This window comes from Hordeum vulgare, chromosome 3H (assembly GCF_904849725.1).
Source record: "Hordeum vulgare subsp. vulgare chromosome 3H, MorexV3_pseudomolecules_assembly, whole genome shotgun sequence".
In the NCBI taxonomy this organism is placed as follows: Eukaryota; Viridiplantae; Streptophyta; class Magnoliopsida; order Poales; family Poaceae; genus Hordeum; species Hordeum vulgare.
The window spans coordinates 83,171,397-83,195,278 of record NC_058520.1 but is presented as its reverse complement, the minus strand read 5'-3'; positions in this window follow the sequence as shown (position 1 = coordinate 83,195,278).

Here is a 23,882-nt window from a genome sequence, read left to right as displayed (position 1 = left end):
TGAAAAACTCTTGTTCAAATAGGCCTTTATGCTCTCCAACATCTCTATATCATTCCCCATCAATAATATGTCATCCACATATAGTACGAGGAAAGCTACAGAGCTCCCACTCACTTTCTTGTATAGACAGGCTTCTCCGTAAACCTGTATGAACCCAAACGCTTTAATCACCTCATTAAAGCGAATGTTCCAACTCCGAGATGCTTGCACCAGCCCATAGATGGAGCGTTGGAGCTTGCACACTTTGTTAGCACCCTTAGGGTCGACAAAACCTTCTGGTTGCATCATATACAACTCTTCCTTAAGGTTCCCGTTAAGGAACGCTATTTTGACGTCCATTTGCCAAATTTCATAATCATAAAAGGCGGCAATTGCTAACATGATTCGTACTGATTTCAGCTTCGCTACGGGAGAGAAAGTCTCTTCGTAGTCAACTCCTTGAATTTGTCGAAAACCCTTTGCGACAAGTCGAGCTTTGTAAACGGTTACATTACCGTTTGCATCAGTCTTCTTCTTGAAGATCCATTTATTTTCTATGGCTCGCCGGTCATCGGGCAAGTCCACCAAAGTCCATACTTTGTTCTCATACATGGATCCTATCTCGGATTTCATGGCCTCAAGCCATTTGTTGGAATCCGGGCCCGCCATCGCTTCTTCATAGTTCGAAGGTTCACCGTTGTCTAACAACATGATTTCCATCACTGGGTTCCCGTACCACTCTGGTGCGGTGCGTACCCTTGTGGACCTTCGCGGTTCAGTAGTAACTTGATCCGAAGCTTCATGATCATCATCATTAACTTCCTCTTCAGTCGGTGTAGGCACCACAGGAACAACTTCTTGCGCTGCGCTACTTTCCTATTCGAGAGGGGGTGTAATTATCTCATCAAGTTCTACCTTCCTCCCACTTACTTCTTTCGAGAGAAACTCTTTCTCTAGAAAGGATCCGTTCTTGGCAACAAAGGTTTTACCTTCGGATCTAAGATAGAAGGTATACCCAATAGTTTCCTTTGGGTATCCTATGAATACGCATTTCTCCGCTTTGGGTTCGAGCTTTTCTGGTTTAAGTTTCTTCACATAAGCATCGCAGCCCAAACTTTAAGAAACGACAACTTAGGTTTCTTGCCAAACCACAGTTCATACGGTGTCGTCTCAACGGATTTAGACGGTGCCCTATTTAAAGTGAACGCTGCAGTTTCTAATGCGTATCCCCAAAATGATAGCGATAAGTCGGTGAGAGACATCATAGATCGTACCATATCTAATAAAGTGCGATTACGACGTTCAGACACTCCGTTGCGCTGCGGTGTGCCAGGCGGCGTTAGTTGTGAAACGATTCCACACTTCCTTAGGTGTGTGCCAAACTCGTGACTCAAATATTCTCCTCCACGATCGGATCGTAGACATTTAATTTTTCTGTCACGTTGATTCTCAACCTCACTCTGAAATTCCTTGAACTTTCAAACGTCTCAGATTTGTGCTTCATCAAGTAGATATACCCATACCTACTCAAATCATCGGTGAGAGTGAGAACATAACGATAACCACCGCGAGCTTCAACGTTCATTGGACCACACACATCAGTATGTATTATTTCCAATAAGTCAGTTGCTCTCTCCATTATTCCTGAGAATGGAGTCTTAGTCATCTTGCCCATGAGGCACGGTTCGCATGTGTCAAATGATTCAAAGTCAAGAGACTCTAATAGTCCATCAGTATGGAACTTCTTCATGCGTTTAACGCCGATATGACCAAGGCGGCAGTGCCACAAGTATGTGGGACTATCATTATCAACTTTGCATCTTTTGGTACTCACACTATGAATATGTGTAGCGTCACGATCGAGATTCATCAAGAATAAACCATTCACCAGCGGAGCATGACCATAAAACATATCACTCATATAAATAGAACAACCATTATTCTCTGACTTAAATGAGTAGCCGTCTCGCATTAAGCAAGACCCTGATACAATGTTCATGCTTAAAGCTGGTACTAAATAACAATTATTAAGGTTTAAAACTAATCCCGACGGTAGATGTAGAGGTAGCGTGCCGACGGCGATCACATCGACCTTTGAACCATTCCCGACGCGCATCGTCACCTCGTCCTTGGCCAGTCTCCGCTTATTCCGCAGTTCCTGCTTTGAGTTGCAAATGTGAGCAACAGCACCGGTATCAAATACCTAGGAGCTACTACGAGCGCTGGTAAGGTACACATCAATAACATGTATATCACATATACCTTTAACGTTGCCGGCCTTCTTGTCCGCTAAGTATTTGGGGCAGTTCCGCTTCCAGTGACCCTTTCCCTTGCAATAGAAGCACTCAGTCTCAGGCTTGGGTCCGTTCTTTTTCTTCTTCCCGGCATCTGGCTTACCGGGCGCGGCAACAGCTTTGCCGTCTTTCTTGAAGTTCTTCTTACCCCTGCCTTTCTTAAAACTAGTGGTCTTGTTGACCATCAACACTTGATGCTCCTTCTTGATTTCTACTTCTGCAGACTTGAGCATCGAGTACAACTCGGGAATGGTTTTCTCCATCCCTTGCATGTTGTAGTTAAGCACAAAGCCTTTGTAGATTGGTGGGAGAGACTGGAGGATTCTGTCAATGATAGCATCATCCGGAAGTTCGACTCCAAGTGAAGTCAGACGACCGTGTAACCCAGACATTTTGAGTATGTGCTCACTGACAGAACTGTTCTCCTCCATCTTACAGCTGAAGAACTTGTCGGAGACTTCATATCTCTCGACACGGGCATGAGCTTGAAAAACTAGCTTCAGCTCTTGGAACATCTCATATGCCCCATGTTGCTCAAAACGTCTTTGGAGCCCCGTTTCTAGACTGTATAACATGCCACACCTGACCAGAGAGTATTCATCACTCCGCGCTTGCCAGACGTTTAGAATGTCCTGGGCTGCTGCGGGAGCGGGAGGGTCACCTAGCGGCACATTAAGGACATAAGCCTTTTTACTTGCTTCAAGGATGAGCTTCAGGTTGCGAACCCAGTCCGCATAGTTGCTACCATCATCTTTCAGCTTGTTTTTTTCTAGGAATGCGTTGAAGTTGAGGTTGACGTTGGACATCTACAATATTTGTAAAGACAACTTTTAGACTAAGTTCATGACAATTAAGTTCATTTAATCAAATTAAGTATGAACTCCCACTTAAATCGACATCCCTCTAATCATCTAAGTGATACATGATCCATGTTGACTAACCCGTGTCCGATCATCACGTGAGACGGACTAGTCACCATGGTGAGCAACTTCATGCTGATCGTATTCAACCATACGACTCATGTTCGACCTTTCGTTCTCTTGTATTCGAGGTCATGTCTGTACATGCTAAGCTCGTTGAGTCAACCTAGGTGTTTCGCGTGTGTAAATCTGGCTTACACCCGTTGTATGCGAACGTTAGAATCTATCACACCCGATCATCACGTGGTGCTTCGAGACAACGAACCTTCGCAACGGTGCACACTTAGGGGAATACGTTCTAGAAATTTTAAGAGGGATCATCTTATTATGCTACCGTCGTTTTAAGCAATAAGATGTAAAACATGATAAACATCACAATGCAATCATATAGTGACATGATATGGCCATTATCATCTTTGCTCTTTCGATCTCCATCTTCAGGCATAGCATGATCATCATCGTCACCGGCGTGACACCATGATCTCCATCATCGTGTCTCCATGAAGTCGTCACGCCAACTACTACTATCACTACTACTATGGCTAACCGTTAGCAATGAAGTAAAATAGTAAGCACATGGCGTTGCATCTCATAGAATAAATTAAGACAACTCCTATGGCTCCTGCCGGTTGTCATACTCATCGACATGCAAGTCGTGAAACCTATTACAATAACATGATCATCTCATACATCATACATGCAACATCACAACTTTGGCCATATCACATCACATGTCAAACCCTGCAAAAACAAGTTAGACGTCCTCTAATTGTTGTTGCAAGTTTTACGTGGCTGATTTGGGTTTCTAGCAAGAACGCCTTCTTACCTACGTGAAAGCCACAACGATGATATGCCAAAGCTATTTACCCTTCATAAGGACCCTTTTCATCAAATCCAATCCGACTAGAGTAGGAGAGACAGACACCCGCTAGCCACCTTTATGCACGATGTGCATGTCTGTCGATGGAACCAGTCTCACGTAAGCGTACGTGTAAGGTCGGTCCGGGCCGCTTCATCCCACAATACCGCCGGAAAAGAATAAGACTAGTAACGGCAAGCAAATTGACAAACCATCGCCCACAACTTTTGTGTTCTACTCGTGCATAGAATCTACGCATAGAAAACCTGGCTCGGATGCCACTGTTGGGAAACGTAGCATAAATTCAAAATTTTCCTACGCTTATTCAGATCTTCCTATGGAGAGACCAGCAACGAGAGAGGGGTAAGAGCATCTTCGTACCTTTGAAGATCGCTAAGCGTAAGCGTTGCTAGAACGCGGTTGATGGAGTCGTACTCGCAGCGATTCCGATCTAGTGCCGAACGACGGCACCTCCGCGTTCAACACACGTGCAGCCCGGTGACGTCTCCCGCACCTTGATCCAGCAAGGAGGAGGGAGAGGTTGGGGAAGAAGTCCAGCAACACGACGGCGTGGTGTCGGTGGAGAGACGGGGTCTCCCGGCAGGGCTTCGCCAAGCGCCGGCAGAGAGGAGGAGGGAGAGGAGCAGGGCTGCGCCGAGAGAGAGAGATTCAACCGTGTCTCAAACAGCCCCGAACCTCATCTATATATAGGGGGAGAGGGAGGGGGCGCAGCCCTTAGGGTTCCCACCCCTAAGGGGTGCGGCAGCCCTTAGATGGGAGAGGGGTGGCGGCCAGGGCAAGGGGGAGGGGTGGCGCACCCCTCTGGTGGGCCTAAGGCCCACCTTAGTTAGGGTTCCCCCCTTCCCCCTTTTTTTCTGGTGCACACGGGCTGGGTGGGGGGTGCACCAGCCCACTTAGGGGCTGGTTCCCTTCCCCACTTAGCCCATCTAGCCTCCCGGGGTCGTCAACCCCCTTCGGTGGTCCCCCGAGACCACCTCCGGTGGTCCCGGTGGTCCCGGTGGTCCCAGTACGTTACCGGTGATGCCCGAAACACTTCCGGTGTCCGAAACCATCCGTCCTATATATCAATATTTACCTCCGGACCATTCCGGAGCTCCTCGTGACGTCCGGGATCTCATCCGGGACTCCGAACAACTTTCCGTAATCTCGTATAACAATTCCCTATAACCCTAGCGTCATCGAACCTTAAGTGTGTAGACCCTACGGGTTCGGGAGACAGGCAGACATGACCGATACACCTCTCTGGCCAATAACCATCAGCGGGGTCTGGATACCCATGGTGTCTCCCACTAGCTCCACGATGATCTCATCGGATGAACCACGATGTCAAGGATTCAATCAATCCCGTATACGATTCCCTTTGTCTGTCGGTATAGAACTTGCCCGAGATTCGATCGTCAGTATACCTATACCTTGTTCAATCTCGTTACCGGTAAGTCTCTTTACTCGTTCCGTAGCACGTCATCGTGTGACTAACTCCTTAGTCACATTGAGCTCATGATGATGTTCTACCGAGTGGGCCCAGAGATACCTCTCCGTCACACGGAGTGACAAATCCCGATCTCGATTCGTGCCAACCCAACAGACACTTTCGGAGGTACCCGTAGTGCACCTTTATAGTCACCCAGTTACGTTGTGACGTTTGATACACCCAAAGCACTCCTACGGTATCCGGGAGTTGCACAATCTCACGGTCGAAGGAAAAGATACTTGACATTAGAAAAGCATTAGCATACGAACAATACGATCTAGTGCTAGGCTTAGGATTGGGTCTTGTCCACCACATCATTCTCCCAATGATGTGATCCCGTTATCAATGACATCCAATGTCCATGATCAGGAAACCATGATCATCTATTGACTAACGAGCTAGCCAACTAGAGGCTTGCTAGGGACACATTGTGATCTATTCATTCACACATGTATTACTGTTTCCTGTTAATACAATTATAGCATGAACGATAGACGATTATCATGAACAAGGAAATATGATAATAACCATTTTATTATTGCCTCTAGGGCATATTTCCAACACTCCATAGCCTGTTGATACGCCGAGTCGATGTGACCATCTCCTCCTTTTTGCCTCACAACCTCCACCACACTCTATTCCACCTATAGCGTTATATCCATGGCTCACGCTCATTGCGTGAGAGTTGAAAAAAGTTTGAGAAAGTAAGAGTGCGAAAAAAATTACTTGGCCAATACCGGGGTTGTTCTTGATTTAAATTCGTTGTGTCGGGACGATGGAGCATAGCCACACTATATGATTTTGTAGGGATAAGTTTCTTTGGCCTTGTTATTTCAAAAGTTCATGATTACTTTGCTAGTATGCTTGAAGTATTATTGTTTTCATGTCAATATTAGACTACTGTTTTGAATCTTATAGATCTGAACATGCATGCCACAATAAAGAAGTTACAAAGAACAAATATGTTAGGTAGCATTCCACATCAAAAATTCGGTCTTTATCACTTCCCTACTCGAGGACGAGCACGAGTTAAGCTTGGGGATGCTTGATACGTCTCCAATGTATCTATAATTTTTTATTGTTCCATGCTATTATATTATCAACTTGGGATGTGTTATATGCATTTATATGCTATTTTATATCATTTTTGGGACTAACCTATTAACTCAGTGCCCAGTGCCAGTTTCTTTTTTTCCGTGTTTTTGACCTTTTTCAAATAAGAATATTAAACGGAGTCCAAATGGAATAAAACCTTCGGGATGATTTTTTTTCCATAACAGAAGGGATCCAGAAGACTTGAGAACCAAGGCAGAGGGCCACGGAGGAGGCCACAAGCCCCTAAGCGTGCCCCAAGGGGGGCGCCTAGCAGGCTCGTGGGCCCCCCGTGCCTCCTTTGCCCTATGTATTTTGCCTATAAATTCCCTAAAATCCCCAAACCAACAAAGAGAGCCACGAAAATACTTTTCCGCCGCCGCAAGATTCTGGTTCCGTGAGATCCCATCTGGGGACCGTTTTGGTGCCCCGTCGGAGGGGGATTCGGACACGAAGAGCTTCTTCATCAACACCATTGCCTCTCTGATGATGCGTGAGTAGTTCACCACAGACCTTCGGGTCCATAGCTAGTATCTAGATGGCTTCTTCTCTCTCTTGGATCTTCAATACAAAGTTCTCCATGATCTTCATGGAGATCTATCCGATGTAACTTAGTTTTGCGGTGTGTTTGTCGAGATCCGATGAATTGTGGATTTATGATCAGATTATCTATGATATTATTTGAGTTTCCTCTGATTTCTTATATGCATGATTTCGTAACCTTGTAATTCTCTTCGAGTTATGGGTTTTGTTTGGCCAACTTGATCTATAATTCTTGCAATGGGAGAAGTGCTTGGTTTTGGGCTCATACTGTGAGGTGTCCTCACCTAGTGACAGAAGGGGTAGCGAGGCACGCATCATGTTGTTGCCACCAAGGGTAAAAAGATGGGGTTTATATCATATTGCATGAATTTATCCCTCTACATCATGTCATCTTGCTTAAGGCGTTACTCTGTTTGTTATGAACTTAATACACTAGATGCATGTTGGATAGCGGTCGATGTGTGGAGTAATAGTAGTAGATGCAGAAAGTATCGGTCTACTTGTCTCAGACGTGATGCCTATATGTATGATCACTGCCTTAGATATCGTCATGACTTTGCGCGATTATATCAATTGCTTGACAGTAATTCGTTCACCCACCATAATACTTGCTATCATGAGAGAAGCCCCTAGTGAACACTATGGCCTCCGGGTCTATTTTACACATTATATATTCAGATCTACATACAAAAATACCAAAAATACCTTGCTGCACTTTTATTTATTTATTTATATTTACCTGTTATCACTATCAGATCTCACCTTGCAAGTAATCGTAAAGGGATTGACAACCCCTTTATCGCGTTGGGTGCAAGTTTGTTTTTTTTTGCGCAAGTGCCTTGGTGCCTCATCTTGATACTCCTACTGGATCCATACCTTGGTTCTCAAACTGAGGGAAATACTTATATCCACTTTGCTGCATCACCCTTTCCTCTTCAAGGGAAAAACCAACGCAAGCTTAAGAAGTAGCATGGAGCTACTCCGGCAGGGCTTCGTCGTGCCGTACCGATCTAGCTACGATATGTCACGAAGTAGTGGAGGAAGAGAGGTTTGCACAAAGGCTTGAGGTGCAAAACCCCTCTCAAACCTCCACTATATATAGGAGGAACCAATGGGTAGCTTCCTTGCCTCCTACTCCAAGTAGGAGGGGTCGGTCGAGCCAAGGAGGAAGGATTCGTCCTCTAATTCGGTTTGGAGGAGGACTCATTTCCTTCTTGCCCACCTCCTCTTTTTTTCCATTATTGTTGCTCTAGCCGAAATAGCCCTATTGGGCTGGCCTCACCTGCCCACTAAGGGCTGGTGCGCCACCCATGGGCCTATTAGGTCCTCTCCCGGGTGGGTGGCCCCTCCTGGTAAAACCCCAGAACCCACTCGTCACTCCCGGTACTTTACCGTAATGCCCGAAATCTTTCCGGAAGAGAAATGCAACAATCCTATATATCAATCTTTGTTTTGGGACCATTCCAGAGACACTCGTGACGTTCGAGATCTCATCCGGGACTCCAAACAACATTCGGTTACCAACATCAATAATTTAACTATACCGAAAATGTCATCGAACCTTAAGTGTGCAGACCCTGCGGGTTCGAGAACTATGTAGACATGACAGAGACACTCTGTGGCCAATATATTGGATCCTACATATTCTACGAAGATCTTATCGGTTGAAACTCTATGCCAAGGATACACACAATCCCGTATATCATTCCCTTTGTCCTTCGGTATGTTACTTGCCCGAGATTCGATCGTTGGCATCTCTATACCTATTTCAATCTCGTTACCGACAAGTCTCTTTACTCGTTCCGTAATACAAGATCCCGTGACTAACTCTTTAGTCACATTGCTTGCAAGGCTTGTTTGTGATGTTTTATTACCGAGTGGGTCCCGAGATACCTCTCCGTCACATGGAGTGACAAATCCCAGTCTTGATCCATGCTAAATCAACGGACACCTTCGGAGATGCTTGTAGAGTACCTTTATAGTCACCCAGTAACGTTGCGATGTTTGATACACACAAGGCATTCCTCCAGTGTCAGCGAGTTACATGATCTCATGGTCATAAGAATGAATACTTGACATGCAGAAAACAATAGCAACAAAATGAAACGATCATATGCTACGTTTATAGTTTGGGTCTTGTCCATCACATCATTCTCCTAATGATGTGATCCCGTCATCAAGTGACAACACTTGTCTTATGGCTAGGAAACCTTAACCATCCTTGACCAACAGGCTAGTCAACATTGTTTTGTCTATATATCCACACATGCAATTATGTTTCCATTCAATACAATTATAGAATGGATAATAAACGATTATCTTGAAACAAGAAATATAATAATAACTATTTTATTATTGCCTCTAGGGCATATTTCCAACACATCAATACAAACAAAGCAGGACGTAGGCTTTTACCTCCATTGGAGGGGCCGAACCTGGGTAAACTGGCATCTCTCGATTCTGACTAACCCCTCTCAAGTCGCCATATGGTTGCGATGGTTTCACACCTAAGTCCTTTCATGAGGACATAATGTCGTGACAAAAACCACAAAAGTGGGTGGTTGGCGTGGTGAAGCTAGGGATTGGTCATGGGCGATGGGTGCGAGGGGTCGGGAGAAATCTCTTTTGGATCTGGCAAACACCGATGTGGTGACGCCTTGGGCGCCACCACCCTTCCTGAAGGGCGTCGGCTGTACCTCTCTCTCACCCCCTCCGTGTGCCGTTAGAAATGCTTGGACTTGTCCGGGCAGCAGCGTTGCCGTCGTCACAGTCTTTCTTGAAGGTGTTGCTTGGTACGCGGCACTCCTATGGCATTGGAGTGTGGTGGAATTCTTTGGTGGGTGCACTAGTTGGGGGACACTACAACTTTCGTTGATTCGTTGCTGCTCGCATTTTTTACTTGTTGTTCTCTTGCCTTCTTTTGGGAATGATTGTGCTGTCTGGTGGGTGCAATAATTGGGGGACACTACAACTTTCCGGACATTTGTCGACGTCACCACAGTGCCCAACGACGCCACCGTGTTGCGCTCGTCCGTCAGGGCACGAAGACTCTGGAAGATTTGTCATGCGTAGCACCTGCCAACCAAGCATGACTCAGCGTAGCAGCTGTCGCCTAGGCATGACTTGACAGCTCCACCGAAGCTCCGTGCAAGACGAAGCCGCTCCACCTCCTTCTTGTGTCTTCCAGTGCTGCTCCAGAAAGATGCTCCCAGGAGAGAAACAACACCACAGTACCACCATCGTCCGATCAAGAAGATCAGATCCTAGGGTGTCCCCAAAGCAACACGAGTGGGTCGACAACAATTACATGGTGATGCCTTCATCAAGGTAACGATGCAAAATGCTGCCATCGCCCGCCAACGCTCGGTTTTCACTCGCAAGTATGCCTCCCCAATTCGCAACTCGAACTAGATGACAGATCTTGAGATCCGACCACCCAGCCTTAGGCCGACCACCTCCGACGAAGAAGGAGGCCACCACCACCCCGCCTAGGCCAGAGCCCCCGACGTCCTCATGTTGCAGGTCGAGCCTAATGACAACATGCCATTGACGGAACATGGATGGTACACAACAGTAACTTGTGCGGCCCATCAAAGCCCATCTCGGATCAGATCGGGCACCCAAGCCGCCGTCACAAGACCCGTCACCGTACCTCATCGCCTGCATGCCAAAACCGTCCGTCGTTGCCCCGTGTCTTTATCGTATGTCTGGTCGGTGAGGACCGCCACCCCCTGACCTGATCTGGTCGAGAAGAAGCGTTGCTGCCATCGCTGTGACGTACATGCTTTGCCTGCGAGCCCCCGGCGACAACGTCGATAGGGAGATGGCGTTGGAAGGAACCGGAGGAAGGGGCGGGGACGCTCCGATGCGGTGGGGAGACGTCGCACGGGAGCCGCATCGGGGATAGGGTTAGGGAGCAGGAGCGGGATGGTTGTCTATAGCTGTGGGTGTGTCTAGGGCTCATCTAGATGAGACTTAACCAAAACACATCTAACTCATATGCCACTTGATTTTCATGAAGATTCGTGCAGATTTATATTTGTTATACTTTGTTTGATTTCCTAAATGATGTGTGGGAGTTAGATGAGACTTTGTTAATTTTCATCTAGATGAGAATTAACAAACCCATCTCTCATTTACTAATTGGAGGGACCATACTGTTGGAAATATGCCCTAGAGGCAATGTTAATTAGTTATTATTATATTTCCTGTTTAAAGATAATCGTTTATTATCCATGCTATAATTGTATTGAATGAAAACATAGATACATGTGTGGATACATAGACAAAACAATGTCCCTAGCAAGCCTCTAGTTGGCTAGCCAGTTGATCAATGATAGTCAAGGTTTTCTGACTATATGCAAGTGTTGTCACTTGATAACTGGATCACATCATTAGGAGAATCATGTGATGGACTAGACCCAAACTATGAACGTATCATATTGATCGTGTCGTTTTATTGCTATTGTTTTCTGCGTGTCAAGTATTTTGTTCCTATGACCATGAGATCATATAACTCACTGGCACTGGAGGAATACCTTGTGTGCATCAAACGTCACAACATAACTGGGTGACTATAAATGTGCTCTACACGTATCTCCAAAGGTGTCCGTTGAGTTAGTATAGATCAAGACTGGGATTTGTCATTCTGTGTGATGGAGAGGTATCTCGGGACCCACTCGGTAATACAACATCACACACAAGCCTTGCAAGCAATGTGACTAAGTGTAAGTCATAGGATCTTGTAATTATGGCACGAGTAAAGAGACTTGCCAGTAACGAGATTGAAATAGGTATACGAATACTGACGGTCAAATCTCGGTCAAGTAACATACCGAAGGACAAAGGGAATGACATACGGGATTATGTGAATCCTTGACGCTGAGGTTTAACCGATAAGATCTTCGGAGAATATGTAGGATCCAATATGGGCATCCAGGTCCCGCTATTGGATATTGACCGAGGAGTGCCTCAGGTCATGTCTGCATAGTTCTCGAACCCGCAGGGTCTGCACACTTAAGGTTCGATGATGTTTTAGTATAGTTGAGTTATATGTGTGGTCACCGAATGTTGTTCGGAGTCCCGGATGAGATCACGGATGTCACGAGGGTTTCCGGAATGGTCCTGAAATGAAGATTGATATATAGCATGGTTTCATTTCGTCACTGGAAAGTTTCGGGCAATTTCGACAGTGTACCAGGAGTGACGAATGGGTTCTGGGTGTTCACCGAGAGGGGCAAACCCACCCGGGTGTGAGCCCAAGATCCTAGGGTGGCGCCACAAGTCCTTACTGGGCTGGTGGAGTCAGCTCAAGGGGTCCATGGTGCCATATAAAGAGAATACCAAAAGAAAAGAAAAAGGAAAAGGAAAGAGGGAGGTGGGAAGGAAGAGGAGAACTCCTCCTTCCCAAACCGAATTGGAGGAGGAGTCCTCCTCCTCCTGGCGGCCGGCACACCTTGAGGGACTTGTCTCTCAAGGCTAGCCCCTCCCCCTCCCTCCTATATATAGTGGTGGTTTAGGGCTTTTTGAGACACAACTTTCTCACGTGCAACTCTAGCCTATACCACACAGTTTTACTTCTAGATCGGATTTCTGCGGAGCTCGGGCGGAGCTGTGCAGGAGTAGATCATCACCACCACCGCAGCGTCGTCACGCTGCCGGAGAACTCATCTACTTCTCCTTCTTTCTTGCTGGACCAAGAAGGCCGAGATCATCATCGAATTGTACGTGTGTTGAACGCAGAGGTGTCGTCCGTTAGGCGCTAGATCGGAACGGATTGTGGGACGGATCGCGGGACGGTTCGTGGGACGGTTCGAGGAACGTGAAGACGTTCAACTACATCAACCGCGTTTCTTAACGCTTCCTGCTGTGCGATCTACAAGGGTACGTAGATCCAATCTCCACTTGTAGATGGACATCACCATGATACGTCTTCGTGTGCGTAGGAAATGTTTTGTTTCCCATGGAACGTTCCCCAACACATACGAGACACCACGTTAATTATAGAGGTTAGAAATTTCTGTCCATTAGATGTATCTTTCCCTAATAATAAAGCAACTACTGCTCCATCGTGGTCATTTTGCAAAAGACACCGTGTAGTTTCCCAAAATCAACCCACGGTCCGTCTTTAAGTGAGTCTGAATCGTTTTTTGTATTTTACACAAAACCCCCCAACATTTACCCTAAATAACCCGCGGTCCATATTTTAGTCACAATGAATCGTTTTTTATAATTTTGCGTAAACCCCCCTCACATATGTGTTAATAACCCCGGAGTGAATTGAGAATACATATGTATTTTCAAATAACAATATCTTTTAAACCGTAAATCTAATTTAAACATGTTATATATGAAATTTTATTAGAAAAATGTGTAAAGTTTGAATATGTTGTTATTTTACATGCCAAATAATTTTAATAACCTCGGAGTCTATTTAGAATAAATACGTATTTTTAAAAAACAATATTTTTTAAACATAAATCCAATTTAAACATGTTATATATCAAATTTGATTAGAATGTGTAGAGTTTGAATATGTTGTTATTTAATATTTTTAAAATACTATATAGGGTATAATGTAAATCAGTATTTGTCTTTATTTCATACCCACGATCTGTATTGTAACATGTAAACTTAAATGTCAATATTTGGGAAATGTTATAAACTAAGTTCTCTCTTTGTACATATTTCATGATCTAAGACCTTACATGTGTGCCTTTTCTTGGCAGAAGTCACACGCGTTCTTACCAACGGACTACATTTTTTTAGCAAATACACAAATAAATTTTATAGGATGTACATGCACTTATAAAATTGATGAACATCAAAGTACATGGAGGTTTATTTAAAAAATCAAACTATTCATCTGATAATAATGAATGTTGATAGTTTATTTTTTTAGGATAATAGTTGAATTAATAAGTGCAATCTTAATATATTTTTCATCTATTGCATTTGATGGCTATACATGTAGGCTTTTTGGAATATACCTAATTTATAAACACTGCCTCCTCAGTGTCGAACGACACCACGTCGATGATGCCTGAATGTGTTCGTAGGTGCACAACATCAATATGACGAGTCAGAATCAAAATTGGATCAAAATGATAGTGTCTCAGAAAGAAACATTTACTACCCGTTGCAACGCACTGACATATTTTCTATTAAGTTCTCATGTAACTAACATCGATAACTCAACGTATAGGAGGTTTATTACCCACTAGCAAAATGGCCCGTGCGTTGCCACGGAAGAAAAAATACATAATCTTCAATGATGATGACCACATTATGTTCACATATCATCAATTAATTTAGAAATTTTGTGCATAAATGCAAGAAAATGTTTCTTCTTTTAAATTTATTCACAAGTTGAAGCAATCTTTACATTTTCAAAAAATATATATCATGGTTGTCAAAAATCTTGGTAACTTAAAGATTTATTCTGAATTTCAAGATTTTTTTAAAACATATAAAAATAATCCGATCCATCCAACAGTTAATTCTTCAAAATTCACACAGGTATATTGTCACAAAGACTTACAAGCATTAATGTTTAACTACATACATTAGATCTTTCGTGAACAATTTTACAAATATGGAAACAATTTTCAAATCGAGAACATTTTTTACAATTTACAAACTTTTACTAAAAATCGTGAATATTTTTTATATTTCGAACGGGTTTAAACATTTTTTTTGAATTGGCGACCAATTCAAGAAAAGACGAACATAATTTTTTATGTTGGAGGATTTTATTTTAAATTCACAAACATTTTTTGAAACGCATGAAGTTTTTCTGAATAAACAAACATTTTTATAAATCAGTAATGTATTTATTAAATTCATGGACATTGTTTTGGAATTTGCAAAAAAAAAACCGGCGCTTTTTTGAATCCTATTTTTAATTCAAAATATAAATTCGTCAGCATTTTAATTCAAAATTCCTATTTTTTAATATGCAAAAGTTTTTGTAATTTTAAATTATTTAAATTATAAATAAACAAAAATGGAATGGAAAAGTTTAAATAAAAATACTATCAAAACAGGCATTAGCTATTTTTAAAATTTTAGGACATTTTTTAAATGCATTAACATATTTTGAATTAGAAAGCATTTTGTTAAATGCCTTTAATAATTTTTAATACATGGAATTGTATTTGAGATCATGGACTATTCTTATTGTACAAACATTTTTCTAAAATTGGAAAATTTTATTGTATATGGGAGCATTTTTTACAAAACTCCGAGCAGTTTTTGAAATCACAAACATTTTAATTTTTTAAATATGTTGATTTATAATTTTCAGTTTATTAAAATTTTAAAAATTATTTGAAGTTCTAATTATTTTAAAAAAAGGAACTGAAAATAAATAAATAAACGGAACTAAAAGCAGGCGCCTGTGCATGGGCCGGCCCATACGGTGTGTTGGATATTCTCCCAGCATGCAGAGCGTAATATAGGAGGTTTTTACATGGGCTGGCCGAGTCCAAAAAATTTCTCTTTGTGAAACGTTTTCTATTACTTACCGGTGGCATGATGGGTAATTTATGCAAACTTTAGGGGTAATTTTCAAGACGGACGACCAGAAACCGTATTTGCTTTATTATTACTAGCACAAGACCCGTGCGTTGCTACGGGCAAAAGGCGAGAAATACCTTCAATATCGTGGCAAGCTTCAAAGATTATCTAATCCGTTAGCTCCATCTTGTGGAGGCATGACGTTTAGGAGTGAGGGGATGCCGGGATGCATCGGGCGGCTGCTCCAGGAAGTGGTCTTTCCCAAGCCGTGTTGCTCCGTCCCCTTGGTATGTGGCGTCACTCCCTCATCTGCCCATATTGGTTGTGAATCTCTGAGTCACTCTACCTCAACGTAGTACTGCAGCACCGTGTAACACTCGAGCCACTCCAGGAGAAAAAGCGCATAATGTGCACTCACCCGATGGCTTTGAAGTTGGACGGCATACGCTACTGCTCGTGCTTGGAGGGGGAGTAAGTGGCACTACTTAAAACTTCTTACCAGGCAGCAAGTAGCATATAAGGTAGAGCGACTTCTATATCCATCCGTCGGTGCATTCTCGGCAACAATGTGGTGCATACGAACCACCGAGTTATTGATGTTGGAGAGTGTGTGGCGAGCGGTAGTGCCGCATGTAACTGGTCGGAACAAGCAGGTATGCTAAAGACAATTGAGATGAAATAGGGGAGCTGATCTCACGATACGAACTTTTATGCAACGATTGGGTTTGGCATTTTTAAAAAGATTTTTTTATGCAACGATTGGGTTCGGCATTTTTAAAAGATTTTTTTACGGAAAAAGAACTGCATTGATTATTTGGATAGCTTCTATTATTACTAAGCAGGACGAAAATAGATAATGAGCATGAGGTAACAATTCCATATTGATCCTTGAGATAGTAGTGTTTGCTATTCACCTTGAGAAAGGGAAAAAAAGTGCCTGGTGGGATTCGAACCCAGGCCATCAGGTAAAAGCAGCAGTAGTGAAACCACCAGCCTACTTGACTCTTTGTGATAGAATAAGGGCTAGCGCTAGATAACATAAAACCGGCGGTGACTTGTGAAGAGAAAAAAAACGAATCGTTATTCATCCACTTACCGGTGGCATGGTGGGTAATTTAGGTCAACTTCAGGGTAATTTCCATGACGGACGACCAGAAACCCTATTTGCTTTATTATTACTAGTACAAATGTCCGTGCGTTGCACCGGGTAAAAAAAAGAACACAACATGCTTCATGTGTCATTATATATTATTTTTTATATTCAGTAGCAAAAGAATATGTTCATTGTAATGGGGGACGCCCGTGCTTTGTTTCAGAGAAAACACAAAGACTCCTAGTCCTCAGCAGATCGGACAGACCGGAAATCGCAAGCTTCTCCTCGTCCCTTAAAATCGTGATTTCCTCCTCATCCCTTGGAACGCCTTGCCGGTGTATCATCTACACACCATGGATCGTCGGTCGTGGTTGGCTTCCAATCTATGGTAAGAAAGACGACCATGGCAATGTATAGTAAAAAACGATTGTATCCATCAAAACATCCATCAGCGTGGCATGACAGCACCTTGGCATTGCTGTTGCCACTTTTTCATTCCCATTTGTCCTATAAAACGGAACACTGTGAAAAAACGAAGGAGCTCACTTGGTGCCACCATAATGTCAGATTTCTCCTTAACTGTCGCAAATAAACTGACAAAGCCTTCAATCCTGACTAATGGGACAACAGTAACGCCAGCACTAACTGAGAAATTTGACAGGACTTTCACGACTTCATATTCATAGGATCTATGATTATCTGCATCTGATCCCCACTGCATGTTCCATTCCTTATAAAGAGCCCATACCTCACCCTTACTGGGATGTACTTCATATTTCCTCCGTTTGCCTTCCATGAAACAATATGTGAAAACATGAGTCTGTCTTGCGATATATCTGTTGTTCCTAAGCTAAAGCTTCCACAAGCAACGGGCAGTTCTTCATCAGACCATTTCTCCTCTGCTTCATTCATTGCAATGCGCTCCAGCCAAGTGAGATGAACTTTAAAGTTGGAGGCATCAAAAACTTTTATTTTAGCATAATATCTTGGCATGCCATCAAGGTTATTATCAAAAAGGGACCAGATCTGACCAATTGCAAACAGATTAGCATCCCTCAACTTCTCAAAATCGAAAAATCTACATCAGGGAAAGAAAGCTTCACATAATAGCAAGGTTGATTCTGACCAACAGTATCTGTAACTTCTGCACTGATATTGTCCTGATCACCTATATCTAGAGTTTTAGCTTCCTCTTGGATGTCTACTTTGCCAAATACATCAGATGGAACCGATTGCCTGTCAACATTAGTGACATTATCATCAAATACTTCTTTCCCATTCAAGTCGGCATTAGATGGAAAAAAATTCTTTCTTCGCTTCTTTTTCCTATTATAGTTGAGGCTGCTGCTGCCATCAGCATCTTGCGTCCTCCTAGCTGCTAGAGATCCTAGAACGGTAGTCATTTGCCTTGGCCTATATCAACAAAAACAACAAACACCGTCACATCTACGGCTAGCAAGCATATGGAATGAACGGGAATTCAAGCCATAGCCTTCAGAATTTAGAATTTAACGCACGGCGTATCAAATCAAATAGAAAAAGCTCCAAGCAAAGAAATTCAAATCAAACAGAAAAAGCTCCAAGCAAAGAAATTCAAATCAAACAGAAAAAGCTCCAAGCAAAGAAATTCAAATCAAACAGAAAAAGCTCCAAGCAAAGAAATTTACCACAGACACAGGAGAGGCGGACGAGTGTGGCCGACGACGGGCGTCGCGCGCCATAGGAGATGCGGAAGGGCGGGGCCGGCAGCGAGCGTCGTGCACCACAGGAAATGGCGGAGGCCGTGGCTGGAGGCCGGCGTCGTAGGAGAGGCGCACGGGCGGGCAAATCCAATGGCGAGCGGTGCGAAGGGAGGTTGCGCCGGCGACATAGGAGATGCAGGGGTGGGGAAGGCGCACGCGGAGGGGCGTTGGCTGCAGCGGGCGGGGGCGGCGTGCAGCAGCACGCGGCATGGGCCGGGTGCAGCGGGGCCCGGCAGGGGACGGCTGCGCGGGCGCGTGGCGGGGATGGGGACTGCTGCGGGGGCCGGTGGCGTGCGACAGGTGGAGATGCGCCGGAGGTGGAGATGCAAGGCAAAGTCACCGTGCGTTTTTTTCTTTTCTCTTGCCCGTAACGATTCGATTGACTTATCAGAGGACTGCGGGTTGAATACCAATGAACAGAGGGGTTTTTCTGCAAAATTGCCACGACGAACGACAGAAGCGCTCCGCGTTTTATTATTATATAGCAAAAGGGCCCATGCGTTGCAACGGGAGAAAGAAATACCACACGACACACGCTCTTAATTTATAAAAAATGTCTATAATTTAAGAATTTATAGTTACGATACAAATAAAGATGGTCTTATCCTACAAAATTGCAGTTCAAAATTTCACAGGTCTTCTATTTTAACACGACTTGCATGTAGATTTAATACGTACAAAGAATCAGTCAAGTGACCTTCAGTTTCATCTCTAATCCTGATTTTGTTGACGTGTTCATTCCCAACCTGGATGAGTACCAGTATGAAAGAAAGACGAATAATGACTTATTTATTAAGATTGCATCCTAGATAGTATTTTTATTAAACGTTTAACAGATAAAATAATATCATATTTAAATTCTACATATTTTTCTAATCAAATTCCATGTATAATATGTTAAATTTGGAGTTACGGTTTAAAAGATATGAGTATTTAAAAAATATTTAATATTATACTACGAGTTTAATGTCATAAATAGTAAGGGCTTTTTTGTAAAATCATCTTGGTGGGTTTTCCGACGGAAGCGATAGCCTCTTTATTATTAGAGATAAAGATTTAATACGTACAAAGAATCAGTCAAGTGACCTTCAGTTTCATCTCTAGTCCTGATTTTGTTGACGTGTTCATTCCCAACCCGGATGAGTACCAGTATGAAAGAAAGACGAATAATGACTTATTTATTAAGATTGCATCCTAGATAGTATTTTTATTAAACGTTTAACAGATAAAATAATATCATATTTAAATTCTACATATTTTTCTAATCAAATTCCATGTATAATATGTTAAATTTGGAGTTACGGTTTAAAAGATATGAGTATTTAAAAAAATATTTAATATATACTACTAGTTTAATGTCATAAATAGTAAGTGCTTTTTTTAAAATCATCTCGGTGAGTTTTCCGACGAAAGCGATAGCCTTTTTATTATTAGATAAAGATTAGGGATAGAGGGAGAGATTACCACGCACGGACACTTTTGCTAATTTATTATCAATTGACAACCGTGATGGTTGATCCACTAATTTTACGTGAGATGGTATCCTCTCCTTCCTCTCGTATGAAAAAAAAGAGTACTCCAGCTACAAAATAAAAGGAGTCAACATAACCCACGTCCAGATTCCTAAAAGCTTTAAAACAGTAAAGAAAAACAATAGGTATAAAAAGAGATCTGCAGGCCCGCTTTCTAAAAAAAAAAGATCTGCATGCCCCAAGCTCAGGAAAAAGCCCATGTCCCGATACCCGCCAAAAAGAAGTCAAGTGACACTTAAAAAAACACAAGTCACGTGCATATACGCTATTCGGGTAAAACAAAACTACAAATAAAAAATCATCATGCCTCGCGCTGAAAAGAAAGTATATGCCCGATTGAAAAAAACCTCCACGTACAAAAATTAGACCCATTCAAAATAAATAGATCGTACACAAATATACACCTTGCCGTAATAAAAGGGAAGAACGAAGAAAAAAAATACATCTGATCGTCAATTCCTGCTAGAGGAGAATTCGCCGCCAGTGTGTATGCGACTTCACGCACGGCTCCAACAACTGATCTCCGTCGCGCCCGTGTACTCTGGTCTCACTATAGCAAAACACACATCAAAATGTGGACCAGTCATTGATTCCCGGTGGATTCCCCAGGAGCCTTATGGATGGATAATCTCCTGTGATTTTGAATTTTTGATGGATAGTAAGTCGCTAAGTATCATTTTCTTGCATGATCAAACTAATTCCTGTTTTAGCCTCCAACAAACTATGTACGCCTAAAATTTAAGGTTTGACTGAAATTTTTGTTGTTACCAATCATGATTGGAGATTGTAATTTCTCTCATGTAAGTATGTATGACTACGTTCGAATTATTATTTAATGTCGATTATTCAAGAAGCAGACATGCCGATATTTCTTAGATTATTCAAGAAGTGTGGATGTTTGCTGCTCCTAATAAGTGATCTTGACGAAAATAAAAATACTAACTAACATGTACTTTAAATACAAGGAAACATGTAGATTGTATCAAAAGAAAACTGCATGGTGGTCTTCGAGCCGAGGAGTAGTATGCAAAACAAACAAGAATGCATGTAGGGATGTAAATGGCAAATAAGTGACAGCCACAAGCCTCATTTATTTAGCTTTTTCTATCTTCATAGTTCATTTTTCTTGAAATAAAATTAAAATTTTAAACTACTAGATAATAAATGGGTTTAAATGATATTAAATGGGATCCAATTCCCATCCCTAAATGCATGGCGGTCACCAAACCGAGACGTTGTATGCAAAAGAAGACTGCACAACGATCGCCATGCTAGCGCTTTGATCCGGACGAGGTGGATTGGTCAGGAGGGTTCGTGTCGGGAGATAATGGAGAATATTGGCCGACATAAGCCATCACGTAGCTCCAAGAGCTTATTTGGTCTACATGTATATGCTGTTGAAATTAGTAGTGGGCCTTAGGCCCATAAGAAAATTTCAGAAAATCTCCAAGGGTCCATGTAGGTGGTGGCATGACAAGGTGGGGGTGGGAAGTTCAGTCCCACCCCGCTAGTGGAGAAGAAGTTGGATCCCTTTATAAGGGTCTCTTTTCTACATGCTATTAGAGAGTGAGAAGAGAAGGAGCCCTCGCGCACTCCTCCTCCGCCGCCCGCCACGCCTCGTCACGCCGCGGGTTGCGGGAATGAGCCGAGCTCATACCTACGCGTTTATTTTCGTCGGTCAGGAACGGAGAATACGTAACGGATCGTGGGATCGTGGGATGTTACCGACTCGGACGTGGGCTCGGTCCACGTCTCTCCGCCCAGCCGCCTATATAAGCAGGCTAACGCCTACCCTAGCCGTCACGAGAATCAGATCACATCTGCCTCACGCGTTCGTTCCTTTTGCTGCCGCTGCCGCCGGCGACTCTGTCCCGTTTACTGCGTACATTGTCGACGGGAGAGCAGGCCTCCGAAACCCCGCCTCTCCGGTTCCTGTACGGGAGAGGGGCGATTAGGTTTTTGGGGAGCGGTCACGCGACTGCTCGCCTCCGTCCGTCTGCTACGTCTACGTCCGCGTCACCCTCGTCATCGCCATGTCTTCACCATCCGAGCCCGATCGTCTCGCCCTTGAAGCTGAGAAGAAAAGGGAAGAGGATGCTGCTGCTACGGCCGCGTCCACCGCCAACGCTGCTGCTACGGCCAACTGGCCTATTGGAGGGTATAACTCGTTTATCCCACTCATGTTCGTTTTAATCCTAGCAGTACTACTTGCATGCATAGATGTATCAACTATATGCGTAGTATGTGCTAGGTTAGTTCATGATCAGTATATCATTACTCTAGTCAATGCCATGCTAGTTATTATCTCGTGGATTAATATGCTCGGAAAATTGCCTATTTACTCAAGAATCCAAAAACCTAATATGTGTAGGAATTTTTCGAGTAATGGTTTTGCTGCTGCGCTGAAATCGGACAAGTTTACCGTTACTTATTTCAAGCGTTGGCAAACGAGAACCACCTTATGGCTCACGGCTATGAACGTGTTCTGGGTAGCCCGTGTCACTCCAACGGGAACGATCTCTCCTGAACAGGAGAAGATGTTCGCGGAGGCCACCGTCCTATTCCTTGGAGCAGTCATAAGTGTGATCGGAGATAAGCTGGTTGATGCATACTTACATATGCATGTTGCCAAAGACCTCTGGGAGGCGCTCGAATCTAAATTCGAGGCCACCGATGCTGGGAGTGAGATGTATGTTATGGAGCAGTTCCACAATTACAAGATGGTTGACAACCGTTCTGTATTGGAACAGGCTCATGAGATAATATGCATAGCTAAACAACTTGAGGTTCTTAAGTACAATTTGCCGGACAAGTTTGTCGCGGGCTGTATAATTGCTAAGCTCCCTAATTCCTGGAGGAACTTTGCTACTACTCTGAAACATCAGAGGCGTGAGTTCTCAGTAGAGGACATCATCGGCCATCTGAGTGTTGAACAGAACTCGAGAGCAAAGGACTCCAATGGAAAAGCGGTGGAAAGCTCTTATGTTGCCAATATGGTACATCAGAGGAACTTCAATTTCCACAAGCCCAAGGGAAAATTCTGTCCAACAGAATACCGACTTCAAGAAGAAGGGAAAGAAGACCTTCAAGAAGAATAAGAAGGGAGATGGATGCTATACTTGTGGTTCAGAGGAACATTGTGCGAACAAATTCCCAAACAAGTACAAGAAGCCGACGCAGGACTCCAAGTCTGCCAATATGATTGTGGGCAACAATGAAAGTGGTGCATCTGGGTACGGTAATTTACTTACTGTATTTTCAGTTTGTCAGTCCACCAATTGGTGGGTGGACACGGGTGCAAATATTCATGTGTGTGCTGACATATCATTGTTCTCTTCTTAATAGGCCACTGGTCGCGGGTCCGTATTGATGGGGGATGGCGCGAGTGCTTCTGTTCTTGGTGTTGGCACGATCGATCTGAAGTTTACTTCGGGAAGGATTGTGCAGCTGAAGAACGTGCAGCATGTCCCCGCCATCAAGAAGAATCTCGTTAGTGGCTCCCTTCTGTGTAGAGAAGGGTTTAAGTTGGTCTTTGAGTCTAATAAAGTAGTTGTTACGAAATATGGACTTTTTGTTGGAAAAGGTTATGAGTGCGGAGGTCTGTTCCGCCTTTCCCTCGCAGATTTCTGTAATAAAGTCGTGAACAATATTCATTCGAGTGTTAATGAATCTGAAGTTTGGCATTCACGTCTTTGTCACATAATTTTGGTGTTATGTCGCGGCTAGCAAAACTGAATTTAATCCCAACTTTCACTTTAGCCAAAGGTTCTAAGTGCCATTCGTGTGTGCAAGCAAAGCAACCTCGCAATCCTCACAAGG